Source organism: Pelodiscus sinensis, chromosome 2, assembly GCF_052426305.1.
Source record: "Pelodiscus sinensis isolate ZL-2025 chromosome 2, ASM5242630v1, whole genome shotgun sequence".
Taxonomy (NCBI): domain Eukaryota; kingdom Metazoa; phylum Chordata; order Testudines; family Trionychidae; genus Pelodiscus; species Pelodiscus sinensis.
The window spans coordinates 206,067,351-206,082,742 of record NC_143053.1 but is presented as its reverse complement, the minus strand read 5'-3'; the positions used below and the strand labels follow the sequence as shown (position 1 = coordinate 206,082,742).

General features: G+C 42.6%; 1 protein-coding gene across 11 annotated transcripts in view; it reads left to right on the top strand.

Moving 5' to 3' along the window:
* BZW2 (basic leucine zipper and W2 domains 2) overlaps positions 1–15,392 on the top strand; it is a 93,572-nt gene that overhangs the window by 5,926 nt on the left and 72,254 nt on the right. Inside the window, exons 2-3 of one of the 11 annotated variants that reach the window (XM_075922266.2) lie at positions 7,746–7,802; positions 9,799–9,850. The exons of 4 other annotated variants lie outside the window; for them this stretch is intronic. The gene's annotated coding sequence lies outside the window, so the exon portion shown is untranslated. Of the gene's footprint in view, positions 1–1,048; positions 1,104–7,745; positions 7,803–9,798; positions 9,851–13,219; positions 13,354–14,153; positions 14,290–14,642; positions 15,055–15,392 lie in introns of those variants that run through there. 6 more of the 11 variants (XM_075922267.2, XM_089776670.1, XM_075922269.2 and 3 more) reach the window with 6 other exon arrangements.

The window sequence follows — 15,392 nt, the reverse complement described above, 5'->3', positions numbered from 1 at the left end:
TGACTAGAAAAATATGAAAAGTTCACGGGACACAGATGAGACCCATCTGTGAAGACTGACTCTGCAATACTCAGCCTGATTGGGAGGAATGTAATGGAATTCACACACACACTAAGTAACAGTATTGGGCCAAAAAAGGAGCACAGGCTTGCTCCCTATGAAGGAGCTGCTGAAAAAGCTCTGAAAGTTTGGGGGAGAGACAGGGGACATGAAGGAGGAAGTGGCTGCAAGGAAGCAGATAGGCTGCAGCCACCAAGGCAGAGTACTTTACAAAGTAAGAACCAAAAAATGTGATTTGGCCTGAATTCTCTGCCCCCTGACTATAGGGAAGAAAGGGCAACTGGACACTGTGGGTGAATTGGGAAGTATCCCCTCTTTCCCCAGAGCTGAAGCCCTGAAGTACTAAGAACAGTATAAGCAGAAGACTGGTGCTATGGTTCAAACTGATAGAAAAATAAGGAAGATAGGAAGCAGCCCAGGGAAGGCTGATGTTCTGGATGCCAGTCTAGGAACTAAGCCACCCCTCATCCCTTAAGACAGGGCTACTCAACTTTGGAAGCCCTGGGGGCCACAGTGATACTCACAGCACATGCCAAGGGCTGCAACTTAAGTGCAGTTTCATATACATGCAGATAATTTCTTTCATACTGCAGAGGGGTAGCCAAGTTAGTCTGTACAGGATAAACTTAAAAAAAAAAAACCAGTCTGGTAGCACTGTAAAGACCAACAAAACAGGTAGATGGTGGTATGAGCTTTTGTGGGTACAGCCCACTTCTTCAGATGACCGGAGTGTTGGATGTCCAGAATCATATATGTGTCATATATCTTGTATTAAAGAAATATTTATGGCCTTGTTAGATGGAAATATGGCATTCATATTGCCATAATTCACATTCCATTGCTGTGATTTGTAGTAAAACATAGAAATGCTTATTTACGTGCTTCCCACTACTATCTATTAACAAAGATTGTGAGACACTTAATCTAGTGTATTGATCCTCCTAGCACTTTGCTATTTCACAGGGGTTTAATTATCCTCATTTTACAGATGGGGAAGTGAGGGAACAGAAATACTAAGGCCCAGACCAGATCAACAAATGGAGGTAAGCAGTGTAGTGTTGAGCATTGCAGTACCTAATGTTTGGGCACTTAGAAAACCGTAGCAACAATGCCACAATCCACCAATACAGAATTAGGTTCATATACGAGTGGGGAAGAGAATGTTAGAAAGTTAGCCAGAAAGCCAGCATGCTGGGTAAAGAGCTGCCCAAGTGAGATCCTCTAGAGAAGTATGTGCTAAGCCTCACCTCTCCTTTGGACTTCCTCCTTAATTCTGGGCTGCAGGAAAATGCCATTCTCTGCTTTAGATCCATGAACCTGGGGAAGATAGTCTCAGAGGGGTAGCCGTGTTGGTTTGTAACTAAAAAAAGCTTAAACAATTAATGGTCCGGTAGAACCTTAGAGACTAACAAAAATATATATAGTATCATGAGCTTTTGTGAGCACAACCCACTTCTTCAGATGACACATGACATAGAGAAAATAGGCATTCAGCTGCTTAAGTTGCATGTGGGGCTTGGTCTACTACCACATTCAGAAGCTGCCTCGTATTGCACAAAACAATGGGGTGGGAAGTGGGGAGAGTGAAAGGCCCTAGCCTGAGTTTATGCCTCTAGTGATATAGATAGGACCTCCCTGGTCCAGCACCGTCAGGACCTGACTGATCCCAAACAACAAAGTTTTCTAGAGGAGATCTCCTGTCACTGGACCCCAATTCCATCGCTTGCTGCTGGGTAGGCTGCCCAGAAGGCAACCCTGCCTCCCCATACCTCTCAGCCTGGCTGGGCTGCTTGCCTAGCTGCTGCTGGCTCCTTGCCATGGGACTGGGGCTCTGGCCTCGCATAGCAGGGGCCAACCGTGGAGCTGGACTTCCTGCCCCGCGCTCTTGGTGATTGCTACAGGAACTTCGACCATGTGCTGCCACAGGGCTTCAGCCTCAGTCCCACACTCCTGGGGGCCACTGGAGGCTGCTGCTGCCCCCAGCCAGGCTGCCAACCATGATGCCCTGCCCAGCTGGCCCTTCTGCTCTTAGGTTCCTGGCACAGATGTTGCCAGACCAAAGTGTGCTCATTTTGGAGGTACAACCTATATTGGCATCGCAGACCAGGTGTCTTCTAACCATTCTTTAGTTTGCACCCACAGCTTTCGCTCATGAGAATTGCAGCACAGCGCTTTGGATTCACTTCCTGAGATGTGAATTTTAGTGTAGAATAGACAAAGGCAGAAGAAGTTTATTTGTTGGATGTTCAGAGGCTTCTGGTATTTTATCTTGACTCTTAAAAAAAAAAATTGGATCCTCTTCCGGGTCCTCTTCCAGACTGCTTGCAGTCTATGGCTGAGCATTCAAGGGCAGCATCTTTTACATAGATATTAGATGAGCTCATGCTTTTGCTATTATCTGGCAAAGGTCTCTACTCCACTAAGGATAATAGCTCGTTCCACTTATTAAGCCATATTCCTGTACTCGATATTTGTGAAGCTACAACATGATTGGCTGTGTATGTACCTTTCTCAGACACTATGCTGTAACTCAAGCATCCCAGAATGATGCCAACTTTAGCAAGTCAGTGTTTCAGTCTCTCCAGGTAGTCTGAATTCCCTCCACCTGTGTAGGAACTGCTGATGAGTGGGCTAGAGTGAAATATGAGTATGTGCTAGGGATATAAAAATGTGTTTAAAAAGGTAACTCTAACTACTGAAAATCAGGGGGGTGGTTACACACAGTGTTCCCTCTAAGCTAGGCAGCAGCACAGCTTCACAGGTGACTAATAAGCCCTGCCCAGTCAGTCAGCTCTGTGCATGGAGCCCCGAGCCTCTGACTAGGCAAGGCTTATTAATCACCTATAAAGTGGTGCTGCCGCGCAGCTCAGAGGGAATACTGGTTACATACACTGCAAGCTCAGCAGTATAAAGCTTACATAAGCTATTTACTGAAGAGCCCGCATTGAAGCCTCTCTGGGAAGGTGATAGTGATGCTGCCTCCCTGCTGGCCTTGCTCATGGGGAAGAGGCTTCGCTGTGGGGCTCCCCAGGAGCAGGGCTGGGAAGTCAGTGTGTAACTTGTGGTGGGGAGCTGGACCTGCCACGGACAGGCCCAGGCTTGTCATGAACAGGGGCTGCTCCAGCAGACCCCACCCCTTTCCTGGTGTGGGTGAGCGGGCAGCTGCTCCAGCCCCCACCAGTTAACTGGTAAGGGATGTAACAAGTGAGGCTAATATGTGCTCAATCACTTGAAGTAGGGAAAAGGGTTACATATCTATATGCTACCACTTTTAAATGTGTTATGCACATAGATGTTCCATGAGCCTCTCACCTTTCCTGCTACTTTTAGTTTTTAGCTTACTAGCTAGATGAAGCTATGGAGAGGGTGGGAGTGGGTCGGCCTCTTTGATGCCTTTGGTTTGGCTCACAAGGGAAGAGTGGGTACATGGATTGCCTGCTGGTAAAACTGGGAACCTATGGATTGAATTGTACCCACATACACCTTTGATGTGTTGCATAACCTATTCACTTCACTCTAGAATAACCGTTACTGCACAGGTAAGCGTGTGTTTTCTGCATCTGTTCCTAAATGACTGTTTAGTATTGCTTTGTGGACTGAGGGATTATCAAGCTCAGCTTGCCTCTTTATTTTTGATGTTTTCTCATCTTGTTCATAGAATTTTCATTCTGCTTTCTCAGATTTAAAGACCCTTGTTTATGCTGCACTGAAGGCAATAAACTGTCATGTGTGTCTCACTGTCAGCCTACAAATAAAAACAGTTCCATACTGAGATGTCAGAAATGCCATATGTTTCATCTCAGGATTGAGGTGGGCTTATATAGAGATGCAATTTGTTTGAATGCTTAAGCGATCGCTGAAAAAATATTTCTTCTCTAGTTGGTTTTTCATTATTCTGGAGATTCTGACTTTCCATCCAAAGGCAACTGAAATATCCATCAATAGTGCCACATCAGAAAGCAGTTGAAAACAATTGCTTCTTCCAGGAGTGACAGGTGAATGTATTCCTGTTCTGTGATATTTAAGGACACTTCCAGTTTTATTGCACTGTGCTCTGCAAAATTAGACTTCCTGCTTTTTTTGGTCTCTTTCCTGATTCGCAAGTCAAGGTGTCTCTCATTGCGCTAATGATAGACCCATGGACTTACCCATAATATTTGTCAGAATAAAACATCTCAAGACTGTATATCACAAGATGGGCTCAGAGTGAGATTTTAGTTTCAAACAAGGTATTTATTGGCCTTAAGTGGTTCAGCAGCTTTGTTCTAATATTAGATCAATTAGTTAACTTGAAGACCTTGCTGAGGATACAAATATTTGAGGGAAATGTGTTTTGTGTTGTCTAACTCCACATAGTTTATTTCTGGAATGAGTGTATGTAAACCCCACAGTTAGTATGTAGTCCAGAGTCTTTTGATATAGTGGTTTTTTTTAATGTTGGGATATGATAGAATAGGACACCTGAGGAAAAGATGCTATGTATTTCTTTTCTTGTATCAGTGATATGACAGAGTGATTTAGGCTCCAGTTCTGCAATGGGATCCGTAAGAGTGCACACTTCTGTCTGGTTCAGTTTTGCAGGATCAAGGCCTTACTTACACATGCAATATATAATAATTAGGAGATGTGCAAAAAGAAAGCTTGTGGTCTGTAGTTGCAGTTGCAGTTTTCTCTTGTTTAATATTGCTCACAGCAGGATATGTTCTTCTACTATAGTAACTTGTATTAATATCAGGAGTCTCAAACTCATGGCCCCGCAGGGCAGTACTGGCCAGAGTGGTTGTGCAATATGACCAGGGACTCTGGGCAGGTGGGAGCCCCGTCCTTTCCCACCATCATCCCATCCTCTTCCTGCCATGGCACCCATCCCGAGTGCATGGCTTTGGGGATCACCAGGAGCCTTGTGTCATGCAGCAGCCGCCATCCTATGCCTCCATATTCCAGGAGTGGCAGGAGCTGTGGGGAGGCAGAGCGCACTGGACAGGTGCACTCGATCTGCTGGGCTCTACTTCCCCTGCGGCTCTTGCCACAACAGGGACTGTGGGGATGTGTGTGACACCACTGCTGCTGCATGGCAACAGGCCCTCCCAGTGATCCCCAAAGCTGTATAATCAGGTTCAGGGAGCTGTAGTGGGGAGAGGGCAAGGTGATGGTGAGAAGGGGTGATGCTTAGAGACTAGTAACAGACAGGCCTCCCCGGCCCGCCAGGAGTCCCAGGTTGGACCGTGCAATTACTCCTGCAAGAACTGGCCCGTGGGCTGGGACTTTGAGATCCCTGATTTCTAAATTACACATGAAGTTCTTTGTGAAAGTTTTTAAATATTGTATTACTCTTTGTTTTTAGTTCCCAAGAACACAGGAAAACTCTTCTTCTAGAAAAAGTAAACTGCTAGTGATTCTTACCACATGATAGAAATCTTGCTTACAAGTGGTCATTTGTTTCTATGATTCAGAGTTTTTGGAAGTTCAAAATTTCTTTTTAAAGAGGACTTTCATACCGTGAACATCTTTAAAGTCATTGCAGCAAAATGATCTACTTTAGGACTGTGCATAGGAACATAATTCTCCTGAACTGAGTTATCTTGATATTAGATACTTGAGTCTTACATAAAGCTGCGGTATAATTAAGTGATGAGTCATGTTGGCAGATGGATCTTGTTAGCTCCCACCAAGGCTATAAAAGAGGATGAATTAGGATTGAGAGAGTCATGCAGTGAAAAGTTTAGGAACAGAGAGGTCATGCAGGGGAATCTTTAGAAAATTGGAAAGATATGGAGATAGATTAGGCTGGAGTTTATGCTTAATAGTTGTTTTGCTTTGCTATGCTGTAGTTTACTTTTACTGGCAACTAGATGATGAACATATTCCTATACCAAGACAGCATCAATTAAGTTGCAAACCTTTGTTTCAGCAAATGTGGTAAATATCAGAACCTTACAGTTTGTCAGTAATATATAAAAGTATCTTATACTGTTGTTTTACAATCTTTTCAGTTCTGATGCTTTGTGGAAAAATTTAAAAGAAACATTGGTTAAAAGCATGTTTGCTTTTATATATACTTTATTTTTTTTTCTTGTGGATGGGATATGTATGAAAAAGGTGGATTTTATTTTGTCTTTATGGTTTGCTCCTGCTGTTTAATCGGTATCTGAAGTTATAGCCCTCTGACATCAGCTGGTTGCTGTGAAAATTCTGATGTCATAATAATGAAATTGACTTCAGGTGGAGAATAAACAGTAGGAACAGATTAAATCAAATGAAGATTCAGCTTTCATGAAAGTATTTATGATGAAGAGTGAGTGAAGAGGAACACAGAAATTATTCTAATCAGAGTCTGCTTACAGTGAGGTCAACTCAGAATAATTGCATCCGTATCAGAGAGTTACTTCTGTTCATAAGGTTAATCAAGAATATTTTTACACTAGCCAATTAGTCCGTCATAAGATGGGCTTTTCAGGTCTCTCCTCCATGTTAGTCTTCTCTCCTGAGCCTCTGGTCTCGGTCTCTCTTTCTTCTTCCTCCTCCTCCTCCTCCTGCCTCCCCCCCCCCCCCGTTCTCCAACGCCTCCCGCCTCTCTCTCTGTCTCTCTCTTTCTCTTCTCCTCCCCCCCTGCCTCTCACACGGGGGACCGCGGAACCCAGATGGCCTTTTGGGCTCAGCGCTCCTCGTGCTGCATGAGGAGTTTGGAGCCCAAACAGTCGCTTGCGCCACTTGCTCCCACGCGGCGGCCTGGCTGAGCAGCACAGAAGTCAGTCGAGCGCTTTGGCGGGAGGCGAAGGAGGGTGGGGTGGTGGTGATCACGGCTGGGGGCAGGGCCTGGAGCCGCTGTCATGCTGCACATTACCACCCCCTTCCCCTCCCGCCGTGGCGCTCAGCTGACTTCTGCGCCTCTCAGCTGGGCCGCCACGGGGGAGCAAGCGGCCGTATGGGCCCCAAACTCCCCATGCAACATGGGCCACCCAAAGGGAACAGCCAGCATTTCAGGCAACAGCGCCCCCCCAGAGGGAACAGCCAGCATTTCAACATTACAGACTCTCAGACATTGGGCTACTATATATATGATTATTGGAACCACGCACATCTTAAAGCACACGTTTTACTTTTATTGGTGTTTTACTCCCATTTTTTTAAGACTCCTTTAAAATTGAATTTCCCCTGGAGTGACGAAGAGATTGTGCTATAATGAGGGCCAGACTCTTTCTTTACACCAACACCACTCCAGGGGACCCTGTAGTGCATTTTTCACATAGAAAACTCCCGTTTCCAATGACAGTTATGAGTGCAAAATGCTAGAAAAATTTGCTTCTGAGAGGAATGTGGTGGAGAAAGAGGTCTGAATCCAGTTTTAATAGTGAGGAAGCTTTGAAAAGAAGAGCATTTAGAGGGTTTTTTGTCCACTTCAGAACCTTGGTAAATTACTAGCATCATATTTCCTATATTTTTATATTTCTTTCTGCTACCAAATGGCTGCTGTTTGAAGCTGCAAATATACAAACAGTGTACTCATTACTTGTGATAGTTTTTCAGTTTAGAATATTAACATGAATGTTGAACATTGTGAATGAAGATAACTGACCCAGGTCAATGTGTTACTTGTATTTGCTTTGTGAAGTGAGGCATCTAGTTTAAAATGGTTTTCTTATTGAAGGGGGAAATGTTAACTCAAATTCTGCTCACTTACCCAGGTGTAAGTCTTAAATAATTCACTGAAGTCAGTGGAGTTACTCTGAGATCACTCCACGGTAAGTAGATTTTAGTTTGCTCACATTAGAATAATGTATTCCTCTTCACTCTTAAAATGGTGAATACTTTCATGGAATAATTTATTTCATCTGTTCCTGCTATTTGTTGTTCACTCTGTCATGTCAAATAGAAGTGAAATATTTGCTTTCCCACCCACCACCAAAGTCAAACACTTATGGGGTAAATTGCCTTCTCTGAATTTCTTTCCATGATTTTTTCAAATGACTCTCCAAGCCTGTGGAAGAATTTTAGAATCTCAGCTCTGAATCTTGTTCAAGTGTTGACCTGTGCTGCTTATTGTCCCCTCATACACTGGTGTCTTCATCCTCAGCAGTATATAATATAACCTGTTGCTGGAAGAAGGAACCAACTTCTCTGCCATGTTTGTTTTATTTAAAATTTTTAAATTCCAAAATGGAGCTATAACCCAGTCCCCTTTCTCCCCCAACTTTATGTCCTGGTCCCAGCTGCTAAAAAGTGCAGGCTGGAGCTGCGAGCGCAAATGTGCCCCATCTTTTCCGTTATTTTCAATGGGAAAATTGACCCCACATAACACGTTTTCACTTAGCACGATCATTTTCTGAAATGTATCTGCCGTGTTAAATGAGGAATTACTGTATTTATGGCTTGCCATACAGTTTGCTTACCCAGATGTGGCCCTCCCGCCAAAAGTTTGACTCCCCACCCCCGTACTAGCCAGAGATTGGTCTAGAAGATGAAATACTTGAGGAAGGTTACAGGACTGCATCCTACTGGGAATCTGTGCTCTCCCTTTTACCAGTGAGTGTAGATGTCTGTGTTGGATTGGGGGGGCTGCTGGTATTCCTTTTCACCACCCAGCATTTGTATCTAGCATTTTTTTCCTAGCATGTGCTTGATAACCTTTTAATTTCCTAAATAAATTACTCCTAGGGTTGAAAAAACATTGAGTAACTGTAAGTAGGTTTTTTCCAAATGCATTATAGACTAGCTTTGCTAAAATGTGTTTAAATTGGATTGGACCAAGATATGGCAGTAAAGCATACTGGTACCTCTTCCATGTTGCTGGTTTACTCACCAGAACCTCGTCTTCCTTTGTCCCCTCCTCACTCTCTTGCCATTATGGTTTCTGAGAGAAACACTATTCATGAATTTTTTTTTTCACGCATCAAAAATGTAGTTTGAGCATCTGCAAAATGTATTGAATTACTTCTGGTGTAAGTGGAATGGATTTTATGTGAAGATTGGAAGCATGTTATGCTTAAAACTCTTTTTGTAATTTGAACCCTAATTATACCAACTCCTCTCATCCATTTCTTCTCCCTTGAGATATTTATACTGGAAGGACATGCCAGCTGGGAGTTTGTACCTAACTGATGTTAGGTTAAAGTATCTTGTTTATGTAATATTTCAAAATGTACAGGTTTTTTTTACGTCCTCTAGCAGCACAAAACTCTTACGAGAAGAATGCTAAATGAAAAGTTTCTAGGAGTATGCCATCCTCACAGTGGTCTTATATCTCTGCCTACTCAGTTTCTGGAAAAAAACTTCCATTACTGATATTTAGTTGTCAGCTGCTAATACATGATGGTATGCACATTATCCTCCCCTTGTTTATTTTTCCACCAGGCATTGATAATAAAGGACAACTTCCCCTAGTTATATTTAGTACCTACTATATTTTGTAATCTGCTACTATGTTATCTTCATGTAGTCTTGAACAGGATAATCAGTTGCAAGTGAGGCACTCTTACAAATATGAAACCAGAGGTCAGCATCTAGTTGCCTCGTGTTATATATAATAAGGAAAATCAGTCCATAACACCGCAGGTAACTTCCTAGCAGAGAAATACAGGATTAATAATAATTAGGGGGCTGCACCCCATGCTCACTATGCTCACCAATCCTCCTCTGAGCCTGTTAATCTTAAACTGATTATATAGAAAAGTGAATAAACTAAACTGCATAGAAAAAACCCTGTTAATTGGTCTTTTGTTCATGTATTATATATTACAGACAGAGCTATAGAGAGATCTCAGTTTCGCAGTTGGTTCTGGTTGAAGCACAAGTAAGTGAGATGCTGAGACTCCATTTTCAAGTGGGCTGATGATATTGTTTTGTCTCATGGCAGGAAAAGCTTTTTTAATATATATAGAGAAATAATATGCATGAAAAACTGGATTTTGATGCACTTTGGTTAAATAGTATCTTATTCCCTAACTCAGGGATGGGCAACCAGGAATGATGGGTGGGCTCCATGAGTTGCCCTCCTTCATCTCAGTGGGCCACAGCAGCTTGCTCTGGCCCCCCCCATCTACCATCCTTCCCCACGCACCTCTCGTGCACCATGGCACTGGAACCCTACACCTACCTGCTCTTCCCCCTCCCTCCCAGCACTTTCAGTGTGTGCAAATTGCCCTGTTAAGTTCATGCTCCTTCCCTTCCCTCCCAGAGCTGGAACATCCTTACCATGGTGGAGCTGGAACACTGTGGGCAACTCATGGCTCCTCCAAAAGTGCTTGAGAGGTTGGGAGGGAAAAGGATCAAGAAGCGCCTCAGTGCAAGAGGTGCGTGGGCGGGGGGAAGTGGGGGCAGTAATCAGGTCCATGGGTCACAGGTGGAGCCCCAGTGCGCTGCTTGTGACTTTAGGTTGCCCACTACTGCCATAACTAGTCCCACTTAAGTTCTTTTTGGAGTAAAGTACTATTCTGTGAGAGTAAGGGAATCAGAATTTGACCTTCATTTAGTAAGTCTCAGAGGAGTCACACTGTTAGTCTGTAATTTTAAAAACAACAAGTCGTCCTGTGACACTTTCAAGGGCAAAACCTTCTTCTTCAGATGAGCTTCAGTGGAGAAAAAAGCAGGATCTTCACAATTTATAATGAAAAAGAAAGGGGAGGGGAGCAGTGCCTGTCAATTGAAGTGCCAGTGCTAATTTTCTACTCTCCCGTCTTTTTCTGTATATAAATTGTGAGGTTCCCCCCTTTTTCATCCACTGAAGCTCATCCAAGGAAGTGGATTTTGCCCACGAAAGCTCATGTTTGTTTGTCTGTCTATCATTAGTCTCTAAGATGTCACAGGTAAGGATGTTACATTTAGTTTAATCAACTGGTCGACGGAATTTCCAGCCCCAGTAGCTAATCCCAGTGCAGCTCTGCCTTTTAAATGTACTAATTGTCAGCAGGCAGGGGTTAGCCTGTCTAGGGTTGCCAGATGGTTCCAACAAAAATACCGGGAACACATGACATTACATCTTAGTTAGAAAATACCGGACATTTATATTTCTCAATTGTTTTTTCAATTTGTTTCCCAAACAGAAAGCTCAAATACTGGACTGTCCAGTTCAAAACCAGACATGTGGCAACCCTAAGCCTGTCTCCCTTGCCCCCTGCAGAGATGGTGCTGGGGGAACCGGCCTTTAAGTCGGCTCCACCCAGCTCCAGCACTGGCTCCTGCTTCCCCTCCTTGCTGCCTCTATCAAAGGGGGGAAGCGACTAATCAAGGGACTGCTCAGCTATTGGATAAGCATGAACTTATCGGATAGTTGACTAGTTGCTTACATTCCTAGCCGCAGGACTATTTGTTGTTTTAGTAAGTGCTTCATCCTATGGCCTATTTCTGTGGTCATGAGAATTTCGTTAGCTTCTCATCCTTGGTGCTGGCCTTTACAGGAACAGTGCCAGGGTAAATGTAGAGGTTTCCAATGCAGGAAAGGAGATGGGAAGGAGGGAAGAATCTGAACAATAGCTAAATATTGCAATGGAAAGCTTGACGAGAATTTTGCGAGAAACTCATGTTGTATCACATCCAGCTACATCCAGTCTAACCTGTCACCTCCTTATCATGTGTTCATTACTAAAAGTAATTTATGAATTTTCCACGTACAGATTGTTAGCTCATAATCTAAACGTCTCTGCTACTTTTCCAGACAGCAAAGAACCGTGTGTTGTTTTCTGGCATGTTTTGTTTTCTGTAGGAGGATTGCTCAGGACAGCTCTTCTAACATAGTAAATGCCAGTGGAAATGAGATGGCATCAGTGGCTAAAATATGGAAATAGTATGTTAAAAATTACTTGGACAAGTTGCCTACTTTCAAGACACCTGGGGTGGATGGAATGCATTCTAAAACACTCAAGGAATTGAGTGAGGAATAGGGATGTTAATGTCTAACTGTGTAAATTAACTGATAAGCCTGTGCTTATCAGTTAACATTCAGGGTTACACACAGGTTCCCTTCCCCACTCCTGGGAGCTAGCTGCCACTCTGGGATGCTGCATGTGTATCAGAGGCAGAAGTGCAGAGGCAGGTAGCTAGCTCCCCAGGAGTGGTGGGGCTGCTGGTGGGAGCCAGTGCATGCTAGGAGCCAGCTGTGTCCCGGAGGGAGCCACTGCTGTCTTGCATTGCTGCCTCAAACAGAGGGTGCAGCACAGGGTGGCAGCTGGTTCCCCAGGAGCAGGGTGGGGGGAAGGAGAAGGGCTTCAGAGAGAGGCAGGAGAGAGAGTGGAGTGATGCACTTCCTAAGTACTGCTAAAAGCCCCCTATGCATGCATGGGGTGGAGGAGGTCAGAGAAACCAAAGAGCTAGGCAAGGTTCGTCTTGTTCAGTGAATTTTGGAGATGAGTTTGAAGAGCTTCCAGTCCTTGCTTATCCCCAGGATCCATAGAGATGCCTCCTGAGACATAAGGGCTGCCCTGTGATATTGTCCAACTTGCTTTGTCCTAGCTCTGCCTTGGAAATACTCTCCTGTCTGGGAACTATTTTAGGACATAGGGCAGAAACCAAGACTGCTCTTGTCAGCATTAATTTCAACAAAGAGATCTTTTTGGTTCTGAAGAGAGAATCGTGGTAGGTGTGTGCCCCAGCCTCTGCTCAGCCTCTCCTGACTTCTGTGAAACTCCAGCTGGGTGAGAGCCTCTGCTTCCTGTGTTTTTTCTATCCCTCAACACTTCTCTGTTCCCAGAGGCAGAGTTCTTCCAGCTGGAATTACAAAACCCTCCTTTGGTACTGAGCTTCCTGAAAATTGGCTCATTTCAGGATGGAGTTCAAGATCCTGAGGACTTTGTCTCCTGATACATGACAGGTGCACTTTGATGTGGGAAACACATTGTATACAGCTTAAAATTGAAGATGTAGATATTTATCTGCAGTCCTGATAGTATCGATACAGGAGTTGCTTTAAAATAAACACTTAAGGGAAACCTTCATGGATACATTTTCATTTCAAAACTTTTTAAATAAATTTTTCATCCATAAGCATTTTATTTATTTGTTAACAGAACTGTAAAATCTGGCTTGCAATGTATTACACTGCACTGTTTTAGATTTAGCTCTTCAGGGAGAAACTGTTTTGCTCAGGCTAGTGCTTCTGCAATTTCCTGATTAAAGTGCTTTTGCTCCTGGGCCAGTACTTTAGTGAGTGCCTTATAAAGGCTGACCCTCACTAGAGCAGATTAGAGTGTAGTGCGTTTCAAGCTAAATATAGAAGGTGGCAAATCCTATGCTCCTACTAATAACTACTCAAGAGTCACTGCAGTTCTACTCAATCTTTGTTGATTACATTTACCGCAAGTGGTAAGTCTTGTTCTACTTGTTTGTTCCCAGGTTCTATTAACAGGCATTTCTTGAAAAAGAGTTTTAAAATCTAATTGTCAAGCTTCAGGAATGTGAAAAATGTTTTTAGTAATGGAAAAAGACCCCCCCCCCTCCCATTCCACACCACAAGGGAAATGCAGAAAAATAGAAATGAATGTAAAAACAGAAGACTGAACAGCTGCTAGGAAGGCTTGTTGCCACCTTACCCAGTAAAGTAAGGCTAGGTTTTCAGTCTTTTAAGCTGGTGGTTTTTTAACTGAAGGAGTTAAGGCATATTAATACCAGTCTACTGGCTTGTTTATGCTCTGAAGGACTGTGACCATAGGATTCTTTAATGCGTACTGTGTGGTTTGCTTTGTTTTCTTTCCCAGACTGATGGAAGGTTTTTGTATCCTCTTGAAACTTAACATCCTGATGTCTGCTACAGACAGCGATAGAACATTCTTTCCAACCGAAACTGCAGAACACAAACATAAAATCCATTATTAGTAGTAGACTTGAGGAAGTGCAGATTTATTTTATTTTTTGTTCTTCTGTACATATCAAACTTCCACAAATGGGTTGTTACACACAAGCGAAGCAGGTCTCGGGTAGTAGCCTTGTTAATCTGTAACTAAAAACACTTCAAAAAAAAAGAACAGGCAAAATAAATATCAGAACTAGCCATCACTAGGTAGAAGACTTAAAACTGTGGACATTGGTTACGGTATTCTTTGTCTAATCACATAGAAAGCATTTATTGGTGCTCTAGATTTGCTGTCAGTTGGTAAAGAGGTATGTTTGTCTTGCTCTGTTGTTTTCCTGTGAAATCCCTGAGCATTCCACAAGACAGACTGCTGGACTCTGCTCAATGGACAGTCTCAGCTCCTATAACACTTTCTAAGCTTCACCATTCTTGATTTTAACTCCAAAAATGTAAGTGAGCAAGTGCATTGCAAGAGGTTTGGCTGTGCAGTGTAGTATCTTTGAAACTTTTTAAATTTCTGATTAAATTTCTGGTTTGTTTTTGAGAGAATGTATTTTCAATATAGTATATTGTTACTGCTGGTTGGCTCTTTGCTGATTTTATGACTTCAAGCCAGAAAAGCCAGTCATGCCTCAACTTTTCTGGCCCTTTCCTCTATCTTTCTCAGGTATTGTGCTGGCATTTTCTACCCCTTGGTAAATCATAATCCTGGATTAGAAAACACTCTACTGAGTTACAAAATTGATACACTGTTTGAATGATCAACAGAGCGGCCAGCTAATGATATTATAACTAAGGTTGTCAAACGATTAAAAATCACATTTAATTGTGTGAAAGTAGAAAGATGAATTGTGCTGTAATAATTGAATAAGTTGAAGGAATACTGTTTGTCTCTGAACAGGTATGCAGATCAATGTGCTAGCCAGGTGGGCCTGAGTTAACAGGAAAAGGAACATTAAGTGTTAAGCAGAAAGCAATTAAAATAACCAGGGAGATATGGACCGGAGATTGCTGTGTGCTTGATGTTGAAATGAAGATACTTGACTAAGTCTGACACTAATCACGTGAAGTTTTGCTCCTCCTTTTAATCCTGTTAACTTGCCTTTCTTTTGACTGTATAAATCAAGGGGTTTGAACCTTGTATGGCACTCACATTTTCTGGGTTAATTTAGCAGAGCAGCTTTGCTGAATAAACAGAGCGGTCTGACAAATCTGTGAGTCCTGTCTAACTTTGACAATTGTGAGATTTAAAACGTTGTGATTATCATAATTTTAAATGCATTGTTAAACAATAACAGAATTCCTATTTCAGTTTATAATTTAGGGTTTTTCTACATTTTCAAATAGATTGATTTTAATGACAATACAGAATGCGAAAGTATACAGAGCTCCAGTGCTCGCTTTATATTTTTGTATAAATATTTTCACTGTAAAAATAAAAATAAAAAATAGTCAGTTCACATCATATGAATACATAGAATATAATCTGTTTATCATGAAAGTGTAACTTACAAATGTAGATTTTTTTTTAACTTAAAACAATGTGAAATTT